The sequence below is a fragment of the Eleutherodactylus coqui genome, chromosome 5 (genome assembly GCF_035609145.1).
Source record: "Eleutherodactylus coqui strain aEleCoq1 chromosome 5, aEleCoq1.hap1, whole genome shotgun sequence".
Classification (NCBI taxonomy): domain Eukaryota; kingdom Metazoa; phylum Chordata; class Amphibia; order Anura; family Eleutherodactylidae; genus Eleutherodactylus; species Eleutherodactylus coqui.
This window is the reverse complement of record NC_089841.1, coordinates 221,280,480-221,302,984: the sequence shown is the minus strand read 5'-3', so window position 1 is coordinate 221,302,984 and position 22,505 is coordinate 221,280,480. Positions and strand designations below refer to the sequence as shown.

At 43.2% G+C, this 22,505-nt stretch overlaps 1 protein-coding gene across 8 annotated transcripts in view; it reads left to right on the top strand.

Moving 5' to 3' along the window:
- The first annotated feature begins 3,888 nt into the window (after window positions 1-3,888).
- Window positions 3,889-22,505, top strand: part of PTPRD (protein tyrosine phosphatase receptor type D) — a 348,154-nt gene continuing 329,537 nt past the window's right edge. For all 8 annotated transcript variants that reach the window (XM_066604263.1, XM_066604260.1, XM_066604264.1 and 5 more), the window contains exon 1: window positions 3,889-4,187. The gene's annotated coding sequence lies outside the window, so the exon portion shown is untranslated. The remainder of the gene's footprint in view (window positions 4,188-22,505) is intronic.

The following is a 22,505-nucleotide window of genomic DNA, read 5'->3' as shown; positions in this document are numbered from 1 at the left end:
CTGTAAGACATTTGAGGGATGACTGTAAGGAGAAGTGAGGAGTCTGTAAGACATGTGAGGGATGACTGTGAGTGATGAATGTGAGGGATGAATGTGAGGGGTCTGTAAGACATGTGAGGGATGACTGTGGGAAGTGAGGGGTCTATAAGACATGTGAGGGATGACTGTGAGAAGTGAGGGGTCTATAAGACATGTGAGGGATGACTGTGAGGAGAAGTGAGGGGTCTATAAGACATGTGAGGGATGACTGTGAGGAGAAGTGAGGGGTCTATAAGACATGTGAGGGATGACTGTGAGGAGGAGTGAGGAGTCTATAAGACGTGTTAGGGATGACTGTGAGGAGTAGTGAGGGGTCTATAAGACATGTGAGGGATGACTGTGAGGAGAAGTGAGAAGTCTGTAAGACATGTGAGGGATGACTGTGAGGAGGAGTGATGGGTCTGTAAGACATGTAAGGGATGACTGTGAGGAGGAGTGAGGGGTCTGTAAGACCTGTGAGGAATGACTGTGAGGAGAAGTGAGGGGTCTGTAAGACATTTGAGGGATGACTGTAAGGATAAGTGAGGAGTCTGTAAGACATGTGAGGGATGACTGTGAGTGATGAATGTGAGGGACGAATGTGAGGGGTCTGTAAGACATGTTAGGGATGACTGTGAGAAGTGAGGGGTCTATAAGACATGTGAGGGATGACTGGGATGACTGTGAGGAGAAGTGAGGGGTCTATAAGACATGTGAGGGATGACTGTGAGGAGAAGTGAGGGGTCTATAAGACATGTGAGGGATGACTGTAAGGAGAAGTGAGGGGTCTATAAGACATGTGAGGGATGACTGTGAGGAGGAGTGAGGGGTCTATAAGACATGTGAGGGATGACTGTGAGGAGGAGTGAGGGGTCTGAAAGACCTGTTAGGGATGACTGTGAGGAGAAGTGAGGAGTCTGTAAGACATGTGAGGGATGACTGTGAGGAGAAGTGAGGGGTCTGTAAGACATGTGAGGGATGACTGTGAGGAGAAGTGAAGGGTCTGTAAGACCTGTGAGGGATGACTGTGAGGAGAAGTGAGGGGTCTATAAGACATGTGAGGAGGAGTGAGGGGTCTGTAAGACATGTGAGGGATGACTGTGAGTGATGAATGTGAGGAGTCTGTAAGACATGTGAGGGATGACTGTGAGGAGGAGTAAGGGGTCTGTAAGACCTGTGAGGGATCTATAAGAGAAGTGAGGGATGACTGTGAGGGGTCTGTAAAGACCTGTGAGGGATGACTGTGAGGAGAAGTGAGGGGTCTATAAGACATGTGAGGGATGACTGTGAGGAGGAGTGAGGAGTCTATAAGACGTGTTAGGGATCACTGTGAGGAGTAGTGAGGGGTCTATAAGACATGTGAGGGATGACTGTGAGAAGAAGTGAGAAGTCTGTAAGACATGTGAGGGATGACTGTGAGGAGGAGTGATGGGTCTATAAGACATATGAGGGATGACTGTGAGGAGGAGTGAGGGGTCTGAAAGACCTGTTAGGGATGACTGTGAGGAGAAGTGAGGAGTCTGTAAGACCTGTGAGGGATGACTGTGAGGAGAAGTGAGGGGTCTATAAGACATGTGAGGGATGACTGTGAGGAGGAGTGAGGAGTCTATAAGACGTGTTAGGGATCACTGTGAGGAGTAGTGAGGGGTCTATAAGACATGTGAGGGATGACTGTGAGGAGAAGTGAGGGGTCTATAAGACATGTGAGGGATGACTGTGAGGAGGAGTGAGGGGTCTATAAGACATATGAGGGATGACTGTGAGGAGGAGTGAGGGGTCTGAAAGACCTGTTAGGGATGACTGTGAGGAGGAGTGAGGGGTCTGAAAGACCTGTTAGGGATGACTGTGAGGAGAAGTGAGGAGTCTGTAAGACATGTGAGGGATGACTGTGAGGAGGAGTGATGGGTCTGTAAGACATGTGAGGGATGACTGTGAGGAGGAGTGAGGGGTCTATAAGACATATGAGGGATGACTGTGAGGAGAAGTGAGGAGTCTGTAAGACCTGTGAGGGATGACTGTGAGGAGGAGTGAGGGGTCTGAAAGACCTGTTAGGGATGACTGTGAGGAGAAGTGAGGAGTCTGTAAGACATGTGAGGGATGACTGTGAGGAGGAGTGATGGGTCTGTAAGACATGTAAGGGATGACTGTGAGGAGGAGTGAGGGGTCTGTAAGACCTGTGAGGAATGACTGTGAGGAGAAGTGAGAGATCTGTAAGACATGTGAGGGATGACTGTGAGGAGAAGTGAGGAGTCTGTAAGACATGTGAGGGGTCTGTAAGACATTTGAGGGATGACTGTAAGGAGAAGTGAGGAGTCTGTAAGACATGTGAGGGATGACTGTGAGTGATGAATGTGAGGGATGAATGTGAGGGGTCTGTAAGACATGTGAGGGATGACTGTGAGAAGTGAGGGGTCTATAAGACATGTGAGGGATGACTGGGATGACTGTGAGGAGAAGTGGGGGGTCTATAAGACATGTGAGGGATGACTGTGAGGAGAAGTGAGGGGTCTATAAGACATGTGAGGGATGACTGTGAGGAGAAGTTAGGGGTCTATAAGACATGTGAGGGATGACTGTGAGGAGGAGTGAGGGGTCTATAAGACATGTGAGGGATGACTGTGAGGAGGAGTGAGGGGTCTGAAAGACCTGTTAGGGATGACTGTGAGGAGAAGTGAGGAGTCTGTAAGACCTGTGAGGGATGACTGTGAGGAGAAGTGAGGGGTCTGTAAGACATGTGAGGGATGACTGTGAGGAGAAGTGAGGAGTCTGTAAGACCTGTGAGGGATGACTGTGAGGAGAAGTGAGGGGTCTGTAAGACGTGTGAGGGATGACTGTGAGGAGAAGTGAGGGGTCTGTAAGACGTGTGAGGGATGACTGTGAGGAGAAGTGAGGAGTCTGTAAGACATGTGAGGGATGACTGTGAGGAGAAGTGAGGGGTCTGTAAGACCTGTGAGGGATGACTGTGAGGAGAAGTGAGGGGTCTATAAGACATGTGAGGAGGAGTGAGGGGTCTGTAAGACATGTGAGGGATGACTGTGAGGAGAAGTGAGGGGTCTATAAGACATGTGAGGGATGACTGTAAGGAGAAGTGAGGGGTCTATAAGACATGTGAGGGATGACTGTGAGTGATGAATGTGAGGAGTCTGTAAGACATGTGAGGGATGACTGTGAGGAGGAGTAAGGGGTCTGTAAGACCTGTGAGGGATCTATAAGAGAAGTGAGGGATGACTGTGAGGGGTCTGTAAAGACCTGTGAGGGATGACTGTGAGGAGAAGTGAGGGGTCTATAAGACATGTGAGGGATGACTGTGAGGAGAAGTGAGGGGTCTATAAGACATGTGAGGGATGACTGTGAGGAGAAGTGAGGGGTCTAGAAGACCTGTGAGGGATGACTGTGAGGAGAAGTGAGGGGTCTATAAGACATGTGAGGGAGAAGTGAGGGGTCTATAAGACATGTGAGGGATGACTGTGAGGAGAAGTGAGGGGTCTATAAGACATGTGAGGGATGACTGTGAGGAGAAGTGAGGGGTCTATAAGACATGTGAGGGATGACTGTGAGGAGAAGTGAGGGGTCTATAAGACATGTGAGGGATCTATAAGACATGTGAGGGATGAATGTGAGGGGGCTGTAAGACATGTAAGTAGAAGGAATGTGAGGAGAACATGGAGAAGAAGTGAGGAATGTTGTAACATGAGAGAATACAGGGAATGTGAGGGCGGGGCGGGCACCTGTCTGGGATTGGCGGAGCCCCGTGAGCGACGCGCCCGGGCTCGGCCGCTGATTGGCTGGGCAGCTGTCAGTCAGCGAGGTGGGCGGGCCGGGAGGCTGCCTGTGCCTCTGTGGTGACTTCAGTGTGGCTGTGAGTGCACGCCCCTGAGACACACAGGTCCGACAGCAGCCTCAGCAGCAGCAGGGAGACGGGCTGGCAGCATGGGCTCTGCTCCTACCTGCCCTGGTGGACGGACTGTGAGAGGAGCATGCACGAGCGGCCGCCTGTGAGCGAGCACAGCAGAGGATAGGACGCTGCACTACAACCTGGATTACTACTTTCCCTGCCCGGGACTTGGGATGTGAGGAGATGCTGCACGGACCGCGCTGAGCCACCGATGTGTGTCCTGTCAGCGGACTGCCTGCACGGGAGGAGCCGCTGTGATGTGCAGCAGGAGCAGGTAGCTGTCCTCTTACTTATCTTCTTACCTCCACTGCTGAGAGGGAGGGCGGACGGGAGTTCACGGCACGCCTCCTCCACTACCTGCTAGCTCTCATCAATACCCCGGCTGGCACCAGGGTGGGCACGGACTGGCATCACATGTGGGGCAGAGATCAATAAGTGATGGGAAGCTGCAGGAGAACTTCAGGTTGGAGCTGCTACTGTGTAATCCAGGGGTGCCATCACCTCCTGCCAGGGCTGGGTGGCTCTACCATGTGCCAGAGCAACAATGTAACAATGTGCCTGCTGTACCACTGCTGGGATTATCTATCTATCTATCTATCTATCTATCTATCTATCTATCTATCTATCTATCTATCTATCTATCTATCTATCTATCTATCCCCAGTGTGACTGGAGCCCCCTCCACTATGTGGTGTCTGCAGTATGTAGCAGTGCTGGCAGAGTTGCCCCTCACTCAGTAATGGCATTCCCTCATCAGTATTCCATCCATTAGCATGATGTGTGGTTGATAGAGCCATGCTGTGCTTATATATGGAAATGAAGAAGTTGGGGAGATTTTATCATCTGGTTGAATGTCCAGCTGTCCTGTCTAGTTTGTCACTCACTGCTTCTCTGCCCCAGGACCTTCAGACATTCTTAATGCATTTTACTGCATCTTGGAGGGAAACTTTTAAGTGCTTGGTGGGTTATGTTACATTTCATACAATGGCTGGAAACAAATGTAAAGAGGCATCTACATATATGTGAAATCGGTTACATACACGCATGTACTTGCATAAGTACACACACCTATACTTAAACACATGCTAACCTACCTACATATGCTTAAACACATGCACGGTCATATATATATAATTATTTTTTTGTGTGTGTGTATATATATATATATATATATATATATATATATATATATATATATATATATATATATATGCATAAATATATTACACTTGCACACACAGTTACCTAATACATACACACTTTTATGTATACACTTACACATTCATGCATACATCTAAAAACACACACTTAAGTGCTCACACATATGGATATATGTGCATGCATATACATAATACATACTATGCACACTCATACATATACATTAGCTGTACATTTACATAAATCCCCCCTTATACATAAGCTCACTACCTACACACTCTCATATATACCTCCCATATACAATACATTCATACAACACAGGCTGATATCATGTTGTTGCACCCTTTCTTCCTTTTTCCTTTCCTGCCCAGTATTCCCAAGGGATGAGATTTTTAATAGAAAACTTCTGAGATCTTGTCATGGGCTGCTGGTAAACATGGTTGTAGAAGCTTCTAGTTTTCTTTGTTCCTTTGTTGTCAGAGCTGATCTATCAGAAAGCCACCTCTATATCCTTTCCCATAAATGTTACTGTTAGTATGTTCATTGTTACATTTCTCCAACAGATGTGGCATTTTCCTTCTTGAAGACACCTCAAATCCACTTTTGAGAAATGTTTCCCCCGTAATGCCAGTGCCACCTTATCTGCAGGCAGAACAGGCGGCATTCTATGATTTGTGCTTCTGTTAAGGTTCTTATCCTAGTATGATCCCATTCGGGTGAGATCCCATGTCATCTAGAAGTTTGGAAGTTCCTTTGCCATTCTCTAGAAGATGCCCAGTCCCTGTTCTGTTAGTACAGCAGATCATGATTGACTGAACAAGAGCAATCACTTGGTTTATTCCCACTTGCCTATTTGATACAAATAGCAACAAAGGAGTAAAGGTAACAAGTCTCCCTTTCCCTCCGCATACAAATCCAACAGACTTGCTACTTCTAACGGCAATCAGTTTTGTGACACTTTTGCTTGAAATTCCCCTCCCATGGGAACTGCCATTATTGTATTTTTAAAGTGTGAAATTGACAGGTTGGGCAGTTTTATAAATTCAGCTGTGAGGCTGTGCCCAGTTAAAATAGCTAAGAGCTGTAAATATGCCAGCAAGGGCTTTTTGTGAGCAGCAAGCCTATGCAGTTTTTGTATTCGGTATGATAGGGCGCGGAGGGGGCCTGCAGATTTAATTAGCCACTTTTTTTTTTTCTCAACTTGGTTTTCCAATTTTAGTTTTGCCTCTGGCAGGGGGGATGGGGATATTATTGGGGGTGTAGAGAGTAGGAGTGAGAAGACACATTTAGACCAGCCTGAAAATGAGATTCTCAGTGTAAGCAACACCTGCCTCCATTTACTGCTGTACTTTTTGTTCTAATAAACTTCTAAATGTCTTTCATCCTTTTTTTTTCTCTTTGCTCTTTTGGGTCTTGTATCTAGTTTAGCATAAAGATAGTTTTTCATTAGAAATTCGTGACTTTGAAATAATAAATATCAGGGAATATTTTTGAAGTTGTACCCACAGGCACCGAGCACTGCGTATTATGCATTGAGATTACCTAGGATGTAAATGATAAAATATGTCATCTATGGGAGGAAAGAAAATGTCCTCAAACAGAATCCTTCTATAATCAGAACATGTTTCCTCTATGTAATGTGTTTATAAACACACAAGCAGCAACATAAACTCTACTGGGAGATCATGATATAATATTATGCACTGGGGCCACTTCTGCAACATTGTAACTTGTCCGTTACATTCCTGAGAGTGCAACAGTATCCCTACTGCTGAATGCAGCACAGCCATGTTTGTGAGCGTCGACATGCTAAGGACTGCTTAACCTAATGATGGGAGTGGGATTTCCTTGTCCCTGCTGCTGTATGTTAAGCCACTAGGGGCCTGTAGAAACTACACTTGTGCAGTAAATACAACCGCTAAGCATATGCTAAGCCATTCAGCATACATGGATGTTGTACAACAAAGCCAGAGCAATAGACCCTTCTCTCTATGTCCTCGTGGTGAGGTTTAGTATTTCAGATAAAGCTTTTTTTTTTCCCCCCATGATCCTACTTCCTAGATCTTCTTGCTCCTGTAGGAAGATGTTAAGCACTTTGACTACTTTCTTGAAAGAGTTAACGGAAGTCAGCGTTTATCGACTCCAGACGATAATGCAAACAAAACAATAGGTAAAAGACCCAGATTGATGCTATATTGAAATGAGCTGTCTATGAGCGGAGCGAGGAATAAACAGGCCGGCTCCCCCGCAGTAGTGTGGTCAGCAATGGGAAGACACAGATTGAAGATGCACCGCACACTTTTTGAGTGTCAGTTTCACAAATTCAGAATCGACCAACCATGGCGGGTTTGATAGACATTAGGCAATGAGGTCAAGTATGCTTACATGGTTCCTTTTGTTGATTTTTTTCTTTTCTTTTAACTGCCAAGGCATCCTATTTGTAAAAGTATGTAGATGTGGACATTTCCATATTGACTTCCCCTTCAAAAAGACAGTTGAATTGCAAGCTATTGATAGGAAGCTAATACAAACTTGGCAGACTCGGAGCATGCAGATAAATTATGGATGCCACTGTAAAGCTATTTATACTGAGCTTCTGGCAGCCTTTAACTTGGATTACCCTCCATTTATTTATTGTATACGCACGTATATTCACGTATCCGGATGTCACACCTTATCATGTCATTACAGCCACAGATATGTGACCCACTGGAGCGATCGTCTTACATGTCCTCAGCAGGTGCTCCAAATGCACATTTTTAGTAATAATCTTGTTTATTTCTAGATCATTTCCCATTCAGATGGAGGAAATGTAACCCTTTATTTCAGCCGCCGAGGTCCTGGCTATGAGACATGTCTGTTTTTCGGGACTGCAAATGATGTGCAATGATGTTAACAATTATTGAAGGAACGTGAGGTTCATATAGCATCCTCTCAAGGCTTCACGCCATGTAGGATTGCCAGCAGTAATGCGACTGCATATGGTCCACATATGGGATCAGCCAATATATTTTGCGTAGTAAAGTTTCATTCTGAAATCACATACTGTCTACCGACATGTTGGTGAATCTCCTCTGGACATCTTGGATTAGAATTGTAGTTTTTACCTTTTTTTTCGTAATTTTCTCACCCATATCTGACCTGTTTTCTTCATATTTAATATTGATTTATTTAGTAAAAAATGACCATTTACTACCGTGCCATCGTCGTGTTTCAGTGGGAACCTATTTTCCTACTAATCTGTTGCTTTTATTATTTGCACTGTTTTTAGCCTCCCCCATATTTGAGCTGAAAGAACACCGAATATACAACATTTTTTTTATTTTGCCTTCATATGATATATCATTAAAAGCAATATACATTGGTCCCACTAGTACTAATTAAAAAAGTAAAACCCGGGAAAATGCATCTAGAGGAATGATTGCTGTGAGCTCTTACATTTCCTCGGAGTGATCGCTTTTCTTTTTTATGTATTTTAAATGCATCATGTTTTGATTTGATTTTTATTTTTAGTGCAAAAAAAAAGAGGTAAATGTTATAGAAAAAATTAGTAATATGGAAATATTCTTTTTCATGGCAACGGCATAGAGCACACAACTCCAGCGTCGTGGAGAATATCCCTGTGTTCTCCAGAAGGCGGGTGATAATTCAGGGTCGCATTACAGTGATATGTAGGTAGGGCAGTGGAATTGGCTCTGGAATGGATGACTTGTGCGGCCAACATCTAGAAATATTGCTAATAGAATTCTTTTTTTTTGACAAGTCCACATTTTGTGCTTGCTCCCATAGTATTCTGATAATTTACGTGACACGAGCAGTAGTTCTGGAGCTGCAGTTGTTGACTCATGTGTTTTCTGGCAGGGTGTAAGCGTTACTAGCAAAGACCTATGTGAATGAGGCACGGGCATGTTGTAGGCCAGACTTCTCACAGATGGAATGCAGAGAATTCTCTATCCCTGTGCCTGCCAGCCTCTTCTCATCCCATTGACATTGCTTCTCCTGTGTCTCTCTACAGCTTTACCTATGCTCCTTTCAGCACCATGCCAATTATTTAGACTTAGTGACTGGAAATCCACTTTCATTCATTTGTCCTCTGCTTTATCCTGGGAATAACATCAGATGGCCTTTAAGACCGTAGCAGCATAATTATACATGCTCATATCTTTTCTTCCATTGACTTAATTAGCTATCCAAATGTATTCTTAAGCTTTACAGAACTGCTCTGTCTTCATATAATGCTCCTCTGTTTGCATGGCTGTTCGGCAGTTTCATAGTCAGTGTGGCTCTTAAAATATGCCTGTGTACATCCACACAATGCACGTTTAGGTGGTAGCTGGAATGCTTCTCTGCATATGATCACTTAGAAGTAGTCATTATTTTTTTTTGCGCCATCATGCTGAACCGCTATTCACTTTTTGTTACCTAAAATTACCATGTAGTGTTGTTTTTGACCCATACATAATAGTTCCCATCTAAGACCAAGAGCTGGTTGACATTCACCCCCTTATACTCTTGAAGGTCTGTTCAATTTACCATGTGTATTGCTCATCAGTCTGATACCTTCCCGGAATATGCGCTGTCAATGATGTTGGACAGCCCATCCTTCTCCATTGGAATTACCTTGCACGCCTGAAAGAGTTGAATATGTATTTAATGGGGCATCTTATGTATGGTTACCATGTGGAGCAAGTATGTCACTTATAGAATAGCTAATACTACTGTAAAATCAGCACCCTGAGATTATGACTAATGGAGGATGGGGCTTCTTAATGTTTGAACACATGCCTCTATGCATTAGATTCTTCCATAGCTCTCTATATACTTCATTAGAAGACCCCTTAAGGTACCCATAAGCTGCCATTCATCTTAAGTAGCTATAGACTGAACGTTTGTTCGGCCAATGGCGCTTCAGTTGAGCGTTCATGTGTTTTGCATGAGGACAGTGGAGAAAGCTGCAGCCGGACATCCCTGGTGGCGGTCTATCTCCAGATGGAACAAAAGGATCGGGTATTGAAATTGAATGCCCAATCCTTCTTTCTCACATCACCGGTCAGGGAACATCCAGAGACCCCCCCCCCCATACAAAACCATCGGTCAACCAGTCCTGGTGAAATCTGTGGATGCAGACTACTGTAATCTAATGCATATGGTGGGTCTTTAATGCATATGGTGGGACAGTATGGGTCTTTAGGGCCAGCATGGAAATGCCCAGTCACAATCCATAAAATCACCACAATCCCTTAAAAGCCAAATTGTAAGATGGGATATTACATGTAATACAGAATTTGATTTATATCTCTGTCAACCCAAATAATTCACAACAGAGTATAGGACCCAGTCTGGTGAAGAGTAGGGCATTCAGTCAAACCATACCACATGATTTGCTTTTTAGGAAAGGGTACTTGTTGAATGTGCTATATGAGTCAGACCGGAGGATCAGCCCATGTGTGGCTGGCTTAAATCACTTTAAGTGTCTGGTTAATTCAGTGAAGATCACCTATTAAACGTCTCAGTATTTACTTTTCCAACTGCCGCTATAAAGATCTGATATGGATCAAGTGGGGAAAAAAAACCAACTAAATATTTTAGGTTTCTGGTTAAAGCACGAGGGATGATTTTGGCAAGTCGCAAAGTTCAAGAATGAGCAACAGGGAAAAAAATGCTTTGGAATACAGTCTTGGCTCTAATTTGTATGATGAAGGAAACACCAAGCCACATTAAACTGAAGCCACAGTCCGCAGAGGATAATTCGCAGGACAGAGAGCCTCAAAGTTTCTTTTATACCATTTACAAGAAAAAAAAAAGAAGTATGTGTATCTTCGAAAGTTCACTGCAGCTGTCTTTGCCCAAAAGCTTATGTTTTGGTAGTCATGATGGATGTTCAGAGCCTTCAGCCAGTTGCTACGAGGTCAATGTTACTAATGGAAGGTTGGAATTTGCTGCTTCTTGTCCCTGTACCAGCATGAGCAGAAGCTATACCGAGTACTACTAAAATCCTACATGCTACTTCTTCAATGCTCCATGATTTGAGTGATGTCCCTTCAAGTTGTATAGCCAAACACCATTTATCGCCCATGACCAAGAAGAACTTCAAAATGAAATATTAACACACTATAATATTTTCCTAACCATTTTAGGAGGAGTATCTGGCTTCGGAAATGCTGACCTTTTATTTTGTTATGCATTTTTTCCATTATGGTTGTAGATACTCTAAATTCAGAGGTCAGCCAGGACCCCCATGGCCACCGGTCCTAGTATTTTCTAAGGCAACACTTTGAGTTAGCTTGGACTTTTAAGAACTTTTTTGAGTAACCCTCAAATGTTTTGTGGCCATTTAGCTCCCGTTTTACAATTATTGTTCTTTCTTGACGTGTCTCCAGGATGTCTGCCATGCCTTGATTTCATAGACCTACTTTGTTACATGCTGTATGGTTTTACAAAGTGATTTTGACTATAAGGAATTTGAAATGAAATTGTTCACACTGTGTAAAAGTAGGGTCTACTTATGTAAAGACTGGAAGTAGGTCCGACCTTTATTGTGACGTGGCTGTAGTGGCCTTTCTTGAGATAGATCGATATCGGACACTAGAAAAAGTGACTATACAATAAGCCTGCTATTTCAGCTCCGCCTGGTTTGGAGACTCGGTGGTCCAGCATCTGTGAAAAAGACGGAAAAATATTAATCCAGAATCTTTACAATTGTAGTAAAGAAGTAAAATTAAGTGCTCAATGGGAAATTTGAGGCCACTTTGATGGAACCGGAGATGACGTGTTTTGGATTTATGTGACCTTGTGACCCTATAAAAAAAAAAAAAGTCACAATTTCATTGGACTTTATATATGAAGCTTCCGATATTTCCCTTAGACGATGACCTTTTATAGAGGGGTGGCCCTCCTTGTTAAAGTTTGGTCATACCTTGTGCAGGAATGTTGGGGCCCTTTATAATAAGACTATCGTTTGAACGTGCGAATGACATCAGAGTTTGCTTGTTCGCTTGCGCGGCCTTTTAGACAGGCGGATACATCATTGGCTCATTCAAATGAAAAGTCATTCAGTCTTTCACATTTGCTGTATAAGTGAGAACAACTGAATGAGCGCTGTTTAAACTGAACAATTAGTGAAGGAGCCAATGATGATTTTTTTTATGCCTGCATAAAATGAAGACGTGCGAAAGGTAAACGGTTATCGTTCGGTCGTTGGCACATGATTATCATTCACTTTTGCTCATTTAACCAATTCTTTGAACGCTAACCGTTCCGTCTAAAAGCCCCCTCGCCCCCAAGAGTAATCCGGCTACTGTAGGTAATGTACATTCCTGGCCCATTGTACAAGTTCCTGGCAGATAGCACCCGTCTCAGACATATCTCTGCGTGCAGCTCCCTGGCAGCCCTCCAGACTCATGATGTAAGGCTATTTAAATTATCGACCTTCACCGGCGTATAAATAAAATCCATCATGTACTATTTTCTCCCCGTTTCACTAGCATATTAAGTAAAGTGCACGTTCTATAATCTAATTAAACAATGGGTCAGTCATGTCTTTTTTTTCTTTTTTTCATTTTGCTTATTATTCCTATAGGGACACACAAGCTGTGAATTAGCACCCAGGTCATGATGGTGTGAAGATACTAGTCTAGGAAGTCTAGATAAGGAGAATGTTTAGGCTAAGTGGAATCTGCAAGTCCTACAATGTAATGGTAATGACAGACCTGCACGCCCCCCTCGCCCTCCGCTGGCGTGATTTATGTGGGTTCTGATAAGACCTGCTTTACCCGTGCTTCCTGCGTGTTTAAATATTACCTTACATGGCATGAAGACTGAACTAAGCGGGGCCCGTGTGCCACTTAAGTGCATGATACTGCAGTTTCTAAGGAGATCCTCTTTTGTTCAAAGCCAGAAGGTATTTAATTAATGGACCAGGAACAAACATACTCATGTGAATAAAAGAGGGCTACTTTTCAAATACCAAGAATTGTTAAGGGAAAGGGAAAAAAAAGAATTGCTTCAACACTGAAAAATGGAAGCTTTTCATTTCATTACATTTGCAGAGGAATGAATGAATGAATGAATGAAAGCAGCTTCCAGAGCAACCGAATGTTTGGGGTTGGACCATTCAAGGGGTGTAAAAAAACAATGCAATAAGGATTATACAGCACAGGACAATATACTAGAACACTCATTTAGGGCAAAATACCCGGCTTTAGGGGAAAAAAAAGCTTCCCCAAGACAGTCCGATGTCTCTGATGGTCACAAATTGGGACTTCCATAGAACAAAGCAAACAACCCGAAAAGTCAGTGTGTTTCCAAAGACATTGCTACTGGGTTTGTCCATTGCCAAGAGCAAGGTTTTATTTTTTGGTGAGTGATAGTAGCAGAGGTCATACTTGGTATACATTGTCAATATTTGGGATGGGTCCTTATGTCTGCTCACCATGTAAGGCTGCGTTCTCACCTGCGTTGGTGTAAGTTCCGTGTTTTTGTCTCTCTGCTCCGTTTTCTGAGGAGAAAGACTAAAATAAAACAATCCGCTTCCGTTTGCTTACTTTTTTTTTTTTAAATTAATGGGGACAAATCGGATCCCCCCCCCCCCCCCCCCCCCATCCTGTTTAATTTCAGGGGTTTTTTTGTCCAAAAACCGAGCGGAGAGTCGGAAACCCCGAACTTAACACAGGTGTGAAAGCAGCCTCATGGTGCTATTACACAGTACGATCTGTCAGGCAACAGATCCCCGACTGGCCATCCCAGCGGTAATTGGTCCTGTGCTTTTAGCCTGCCTGTCCACGGGCGCGATAATCTGGCCGCAGGAGGCACAGTGAACACTTTACATAGAATACTATGGAAAGCGCAGCCCTGCTGTCCACAAGCGGAGAATCATAGCGCTTCTCCGCTCATGGGTTTTAAGTCGCAGCATGCTACGATTAGCCGCGATTCTCTGCGGTGAGTCTATCTGTCAGATCGATAGGATCAGCGCAGAGAACGTCAGCTCTCCCCCTGCTCCCTGGCGGTGGAGATCCGCCGTGGGATATCGCTACGCCCGTGGACAGGAGCCCTTACTGAATGCATGCGGAACAAGTCAGGGATCATTCCAGGCCACTCGCCTCCATTCACAGTAAGCAGGCAGTACTTCATAAGTGAGCGATTGCCTATTTGCAAGGAACGATCCGTCCTTCAGTCTTGTACATGCAGAAACGGAACAACGGACTAGAAGCGAACAAGTTCTCATTCGTCGTTCTGTCGCTGCCTGCATTTACACTGAGCAATACTCATTCAGATTCCGGATGATGAACGTTCCGTGTAAAAGCCCTAAGGTTGTACGGATATTCTGCATCCACAGGAGCGGTTGGCATTTGTGCTGCAGAGAAAATGAAGCTTTCCAGGTTCCCCTAGAAATCCTTGATGTCCAAGTGTGTTCAGTGGACCCTTGAGGTCCTCGCAGCATTGCAATGAAAGGGAGTTCCTATGCAATAACTGATTTTGAGGGGGCTACCTGCTATACCCCCACCCGGCACAGTTCTAATGTTGCCGATTTCCTGTGACATATACGATGTATATTGACCACCTTCTTTAAAATCCCCCAAATAGAAGACCATTTGCACGTACATTTTTGGTGTTCCGCTGTAGATTGAAATGCTACTGTTTTCCCTGACAATTCACCCTTGCCCGTGTACCCCGCACATTCTGAAGTCGGTGTAAAATACAGTGTTGCCAAATCTCAGTCAATTAAAATTTCTACTTTCAAGGTTCTAATAGTGGGCAAGTCAGAACAAGGCAATAAGCAATCGCTATGTGAGAAGGTGAAGCTCAAAACACTTCTAATGTATGCAAGTAAAATACATTCACTGAATCTACTAAACAGTGTGCTGAAAGTTTCCATTTCTTGTACCCATTGGGATAACAAGAAATGAAGACTAGACTGGAACAGGAGAAGTCTGTAAAGTGCCGCTTCTGCCATGTCAAACTGAGGCTAATACTGACCTAAAGCAGCAATTTCCAACTTGGGCCCTCTGGGGTTCCTTGGAGCCTGGTCAAGAGTTCCCCAGATGACGGCAGCAAGAGATAAGACTTTTTCAGCAGGTATGGCAAACCCATCCTGCCCCAGTGCCAAGCAATGAAATATCAGCCAAAGTCTAAAATTATCGAATGTTCTTCCTTCCTATACCTAGCTTCTCTGAATTGGAATAGGAGTGGGGTTCGCTTATATCAAAACGCTTTTGAAGAGTTTTAGCCGAGGAACAGCAAAAAAAACATTTCTAACATTTTCCAACTTTTTTGCAGTTTTTTTTTTTTTCCTCCACTTTTATGTCTTTCAGAATTGTTATAAAGTAAATTTTATTTATTTTTTTTGCATTTTTATGTCACTTTGGCTAACGGGTGTTTGAAGGATAATTTCCTTAAAGTACCATATTAAGAGCCTTTTAGGGCTAATGCCCACGGACGGATTTTTGCCACGTGAAACGCGGTGGGAATATGCAGCGTTATCCCACAGCTATAAGGTTCTATTGAACTTAATAGTTCAATATTCACGCTGCGGAATTCTGCCGTGGAATTCCGCAGTGTGAAAGAAATCGCAGCATGTTCTAATTCCGCGGGAAAATGCGCGTCAGGCTTCCATTGTAGTCATTGGAAGCCGGCCATCACATGATACTTCCGCTGTGCACACAGTGGAAGTATCGTGTGATTACCGGTCACTGCCCACTCCTGGCACGTAATGCCGGACAGGACTCAAGAGGCGGGTCCGGAGAGCTGAGTATGAGGTCTTTGGGGGATTCCGTATTCGACTCTGCTGTGATATTCCACTGGCGCAGTCCGTCGCGGCCGTGGGCAGGAGGCCTTACACAGAAAGATCGTTCAAAAAAATCGGGAGAAAAGTGACTGATCGTTTAGTCTAAAGGCAGGCAACAACCAAACGCCGAACGATAAATCATTCACTTTTCGTTCAGCATTGATTTGATGTGGGCATAAAAATCATCATCGGCTCATTCACTTATCGTTCAGTTTAAACAGCCCGCGCTCAGTTCTTGTCATTCACAAATAGGGAATGAGAACGGCTGAATGGTTGTCGTTTGAATGATCGTTTGGGGTAGACGGACCCTTAGCAACGTATACCGTTTAATATCTTTCTTTGCACCTCACAACTTAATATAAACCTCAAAGAATGACTTGTTTAAAGCACTGGACTAAGCTGAAGATGGAATGTCATGACCATGCTGTCTATGGCTTCAATAGGGCTTTGCAGCGGTTGGTTGACCCAGCCATCATAGGGTCATATAAATATATCATATGGTCAATTGATGGAGTCATTTGTGCCAATTGGGGATTGGCCACAAATCATATGATGGAACAGAGGGCACGGCACTCTATGAATTGATCACAAGATATAATTATATAATCCTTGATGGTTAGTTAATAGAGATGAGCGAGTATACTCGCTAAGGCACATTACTCGAGCGAGTAGTGCCTTAGCCGAGTATCTCCCCGCTCGTCTCTAAAGATTCGGGGGGCGGTGAGCGGGGAGGAACGGAGGGGAGATCTCTCTCTTTCTCTCTCCCCCCCGCTCCCCGCCGCAACCAACTCGCCTGTCACCCGCGCCGGTCCCCGAATCTTTAGAGACAAGCGGGGAGATACTTGGCCAAGGCAATACTCGCTCGAGTAATGTGCCTTAGCGAGTATACTCGCTCATCTCTATTAGTTAACTAACACCTGCAATGTCCTTAGAAGTCTTAAGCAGTATAGTCATAGCTTTCCAGCTTATGTATTTCAGTGCTTTAACGTGCAATTCTTTGTATATTGTCTAACTGACTTAAAGTAAAAGATGGTTGTGTAGACATTACTGTAATTCATCTAGACAGAGGCCCACAGAGATATTAGATGGCAGCTGAATGGGAAAAACACTGAAAGATCCTTAATCTGAAAGACCTTCCATACAATTGGCTTGCTTGATGTACATTGGGTTTGGGTTTCTGAAAGTGTAAGGGAAGCACAGACTGGCAACTTTGATACTTAATGGAATAGGGGGAAAGTTATTGCGTAAAATCTCAACATTGCTAATCACTAATCACTTTTTTCTCACATATCACTCAGTCTTGGATAGATCATGGTTGCCAGTCATCAATCATCTATGGGTACCATTTAAGACCCCATTAATATTAGACAAAAGTAGTCTGACACTGGCAATCTCTATGGGACAGAATATCATGTGTAGAGTGGTTCTACCAACTTTCTCCGACAATGAAGTCAACCCTCAATCCTTTTGTTCTTTCTGGAGACATTGTCTGACACCGTTTTACTCCATTCTGCCATAGAAGATCTATGAATGTTTGGCCAAACTGAGTGTATGTGAGTATCAGCAAGTCGGAAGTTATAGCTGCCAGCTGAATGAGCTTTTTGCCAATCGCTATTAAAAGTGCATAGGCACCTTTAGACTCTTAACCCTTTCCAATCCACTGTCTGACTTCTTCCTACATTCTGATTGAAGCTTGTACAGCTCTAATGTCAGAAGATGTACAACAGTGTATTCTTACCGTCTATTGCCAGCCACTCCCCTGTCGGAGTCTCTCTGGCGCACACACACTGGCTTTAACCAGCAGATGGCACCGTTGTATAACAGCAAAAAGAGAAAGCCTTTTAGGAAACCCTGAATCCAAAATTGGATTGGAAAGTGTTAACAGTCCTGGACATACAGATGCAACCTAACTAAAGCCCTGTTTACAAGGAACGAAATTGAGCAATAACCGTTCAGTTTAAACACGAGCCAACGACTAAAGAGAATCGTGCGCTTCTCGTTAGTTGTTCAGTTTTGCCCGGCATAAAAAACAGTGCCAGCTCGGGCATTTATTGTGCCGTTTAAACTGATTGTTCAGTGTTTAACATTCCTAAGTGCCCGAGGGCTGCATGATTTTAAACAGACTGCCCAAGCGAGAAAGAGGTGGCGATGACGTCACCAGCTCGTTCCATAGGACGAAAGAGAATCGTGAGCTTCTGAGCCCGTGTAAAAGGGCTGTTACATTTGTAGCTCTGCCGCACGGATGGCACAGCCTGATGACTCCAGGATATTTGACTTTCACAGCTGGAGGGTTTATCTAAAGTGTTAATCTTCCCCGAGGAAAAATCCAAAGCAAAAAACCTAAGAAATATGAAAAAACAATATGATCAGTGTCTTTACAATTAAATGAGCCTTTGGTTTTCTACATTTTCTGCAAATTTACTGTGTATGCCTGCTAATATCCTGAAATTATATGGTTAGGGATCTTAACTTCTCGGTAATTCTAATTCTAAAGTCAGCAATCAAACCCTATTGTTGCCTAAATGACTTGCATACATTATCAGAGAATTTGGATGTAGGGCTTGAGTTCCAAGCATAGTGCATTGATAGAAGAAAAAAGCAGCGTGCAACCAGCAACCATCTGCCACTCTAGCCAGCTATCTGAATGATCACTTGTCTACTGAGAGTTATGCTGAAATGTTGATGGAAAAACGTTTATTTAATTGTGTTACAAATAGCCGGCTTCTAATTACCTCATTCGTGTATTTTTTTTTTACATACACAAGTTATGTACTTTATTGACTCATCTGCTTCAAAATCAAAAATGAAGGAAGGTCTGAAAGGTTTTAGTTGAAATTAAGGGGGTATTCCGGGACTTTTTACATGTTTTGTCTATTGGTGACCAAAAGGTCATCAGTAGACGATCACGAGGATTCCATGCTTGAATCCCCATCGATCAGCTGACTCTCAGGGCCGCTGTTTGTGCAGGAAGCGCTGATCATAGCACAGTGACCCAGGTTGGTATTGCAGGCGCAGCTCCCACTGAATCCAATGGAACTGCACTGCAGTACCTACCAGGTCCACTGTGCAATGTACTAAGTAGTCTGCAGCAAGTGGGACAATCTCCAAGTCTGGTCTGGGGGCCACATTGTCCTAAGAAATAAAATTTAAAGGGGTATTATTATCGGAGACATTAATTAGCTTCATTTGGCCTTTATTTGGCTTCATTTATTTTTCGGAGGTATATGCCATAAATGTCTGATTAGAAGTCGGTTTCACTTCCAGGACTCCTACTTTTTGGAAGAATAGGGGGTTCCTTTTTCCCACGGAAAACAAAGAGACCATGAATGTATGTAGCTTATGTCTTTGTAGTTTATTTAGCTGAAACGGTCAATTGTTACACTACTTCCGTAAGCTACATTGAAGATAGTCGCATTCGTGCATGGCCACCTCATCTACTCACTGCCACAGTGCCACACCAGCATCATTACACCCACATTCCGCCAATATGTGGGGGTCAAAGAGATGACCACACAGTGCACCATTAGAACTTGCCCATCTTTGCTCCTCTCATAGAAAACACATCTGAACAGCCAATAGACACAGACAAGAATGACTTATGAAGCCATAATGACCAGCAGTGTAAAGGTGCTTTAACATGGACCAACTATCATGCAGACAGTCACTGAAGCATACGAAGGACGTTTGGTAGTTAGCTTTTACACAAAGTACGTATTGTTCGTTAGTTGTTTGCCGACTTATCGTTTGTAGAGGGTATCGCCATGCAAATTAGTTTGCAAGTCGTTCAAATACCAACAACTGTGATCTTTCACCAACCAATTTTTGATTGCGACCATTTTTTTTTGGTGAGCTGAAATTAAATGCCTAAAAACTTATCGTGCATCACCCTGTCGGTGGCCATGTTTACTCGTTTGAGTTCACTCTGTCAAGCGATGATTTGGCCCGTAGACATCCCGTGTAAAATAGCAGAAGAACCAGACCTTACATGTTCTCACATTTTTGAAAAGGTCACATTATTCTATATTTTTAGCCTATTTTCGAGCTGTGATGACACTTGTAGCACGTTGGAAGACCTAGACATGAGTCCACCTCAACTAGCTATTCTTCCTTGGTAAGATTCGATATTCACTGTTCTATTGTAATGCGTTCGCAGAGAGCATATTTCACTAGTAGTATTCAATCTCTTAGGAGCAGGAAAATGAGGTAATTCTCCAATCATCGCTCTTCAGGGACTGTTTTCTGCTTTCCATCTCCAAATTGTTTCATGAAGTTACATCCATGTGTGGGAAAGCTGGATGGAAACAGATGGTTATGCGGGCGAGTCAAATGATATTATAAGGAGACCTGCTTTAATATCATTTTATTCCTCCTTCGGTATTGGATCGCAACGTTTAGTGAAATGTCACTTGGCAGGGGAGGACTTTGAAATTCCTGTGTATGAGCTGGTGATTGCGAGAGAATGAGGTCTGGCACGGCTAGTCATCTCGGCCTCTTCAGTCTGACATGATAGCGCTGACTATAATCATGTCTAAAAATTACGATAGCAAGGGCTTTGACTCAGCAACGGAACAGAAGCATAAAGCAGAACAGGACAGCGCTGATAGATCGGAATAGTGCCGTGCGTCGTCCCCTACTGCAGACCATGGGGTGGATGAGTTACGATCATGCAGCTTGTTCTGCCATAGATTTCATAGCACACATTTAGGAATGTTGTTGGCTCACCATAGCGAGAATCATCTCTGCACCTAAATTCATCTTAACATCATCTACTCTTTCGAAAGGGACAAAAAGGTGGTATGACAGTCTGCCAAAAATTCAATTACCAGATAAAAATGTCACCGTGTGGTCAAAATAATTCATTCTGCTCATTAGAGGGGAGAAAGGAGGGAAAAAAAAAAAAGTAATTTAATAGACACTCTGCTTACTCAGCATTACAGTAATATCTGCAAGAGAGTTGGCGCATGTATTAGACATCTTCCATATTATTATTTCTATGACTAAATGGGCTTAATTTATAGCAAGCTTTTAGTATTTGCACAAAAGACTTTTTTGCTTGTTCGCTATAGCGATGACTGTTGAACAGATTTCGAGCAGTAGGAAGAACACAAATGACAGACATATGGTAGTACTTTGTAGCCCAAGAGAAAACAGACAGAATAAGGAACTGTTGAAAATATTTCACATTTCATCCAGTAAAGTGAGTCATGCTCCTCCTGGAGAAGAGAGATGATGTTAGTTGGAGGGCTTTCCAAAGTGGTGCTAAGTGGTAAAACATTTCTTACTTTCTTCAGCAACTTGAGGAGGAGGTCAGCGTGCAGGATAGAAGCCTCTGTCTACTAATAAGACAACATCAAGCTCCGTTGGAAGCTTAGAACAAAAAAGGCTACAGATTTTAGAAGCCAGTGACACCACTCCGATATGAAATTGGAACTTTCTCAGATATCAATAGACAAAAAAAATTAAAAAATACATGATTTTTGAATTTTTAGACTCATTTGGCTAGCTGGCTCCCGGAATTTATTCACCACTGAGTTGATATTATAAAAAAAATTCATACACACAAAGATGGCAGCTCATCAACAAATGTATCACTGTATTGTATTATTTCGAGGTCGAGCAGACCAGGATCCATCTTCGTCTCAAGACAGTAACAGAAAATATGGAACGTTTGTAGCAAAAATATTTTATGTTCTACTTCATGCAATTTACATATCACCTCAAAGTCTCATATATATATATATATATATATATATATATATATATATATATATATATATATATATATATTATTTTTTTTTTTTCAATAAAACCATGAAGACTAATAAATCGGGAACCTAAAGTGTACATCTGGGTGAGGGCTTCCTCCATTGCAGTTATCCAGCGGTGGAGGACTTTAGGGATGACTAATAAATGCCATGGCTTCCCATTGATTTCATTGCACCGAACGGCTATGGTTTGGTTTCCCTCTTCATTTTAGAAATGCTTAATGTAACGAACAGCAAACACCCTGAAACTGCTCTCTGGGCATGGTTTCAGGCTTGGCTTTCAATTACTGGTCATTGTTACAAGGCATGTATAAAGAGTCTAACAGTGATTTGAAGGATTTCTGCCTTCTAATAGATGACACTGTGGTGGTATTGCTCCATCTCCCTTATTTGCATATTACCCAGAGGAGCATGAATGGCCTTTTAAGTCTCCTCACTCACTCACCGTCTAAGTGCTCTCCCTAAGGAGAAAAGATAGTGTTTTTGACCAGCGTAAAGCTAGGATGTGCGTTGATTTCACTGGGCTCCCTTTTCATGCCCCTTTCCCCAACTATAAGGAAATACAGCTAACACAAGATTGAAGCCCTTATTTACTTCCCTCTATGAGCTCCTTGAAGTGTGAAATGGGTTGTCAGTGGCATTACGGGAGGAGGGGGGATCGTGAACAAAACTGCCTTGTGGTAAGAACTTAGGTAGACGCCAATAGAAAACAACCCAACGTTTTAGCTGCCGTAGGTGGTCATAGAACTACTGACTGTTATTTTCTTGAAGGCTTTCGAGTGTCCGTTTTCCGACAAGTAATTTTAAGCCGTGTAACATATACAGTTTATATACTGTACTTTTTTTTTCCCAAACTCTGGTGTCAGGCAGACAATGAGGAGCAAGT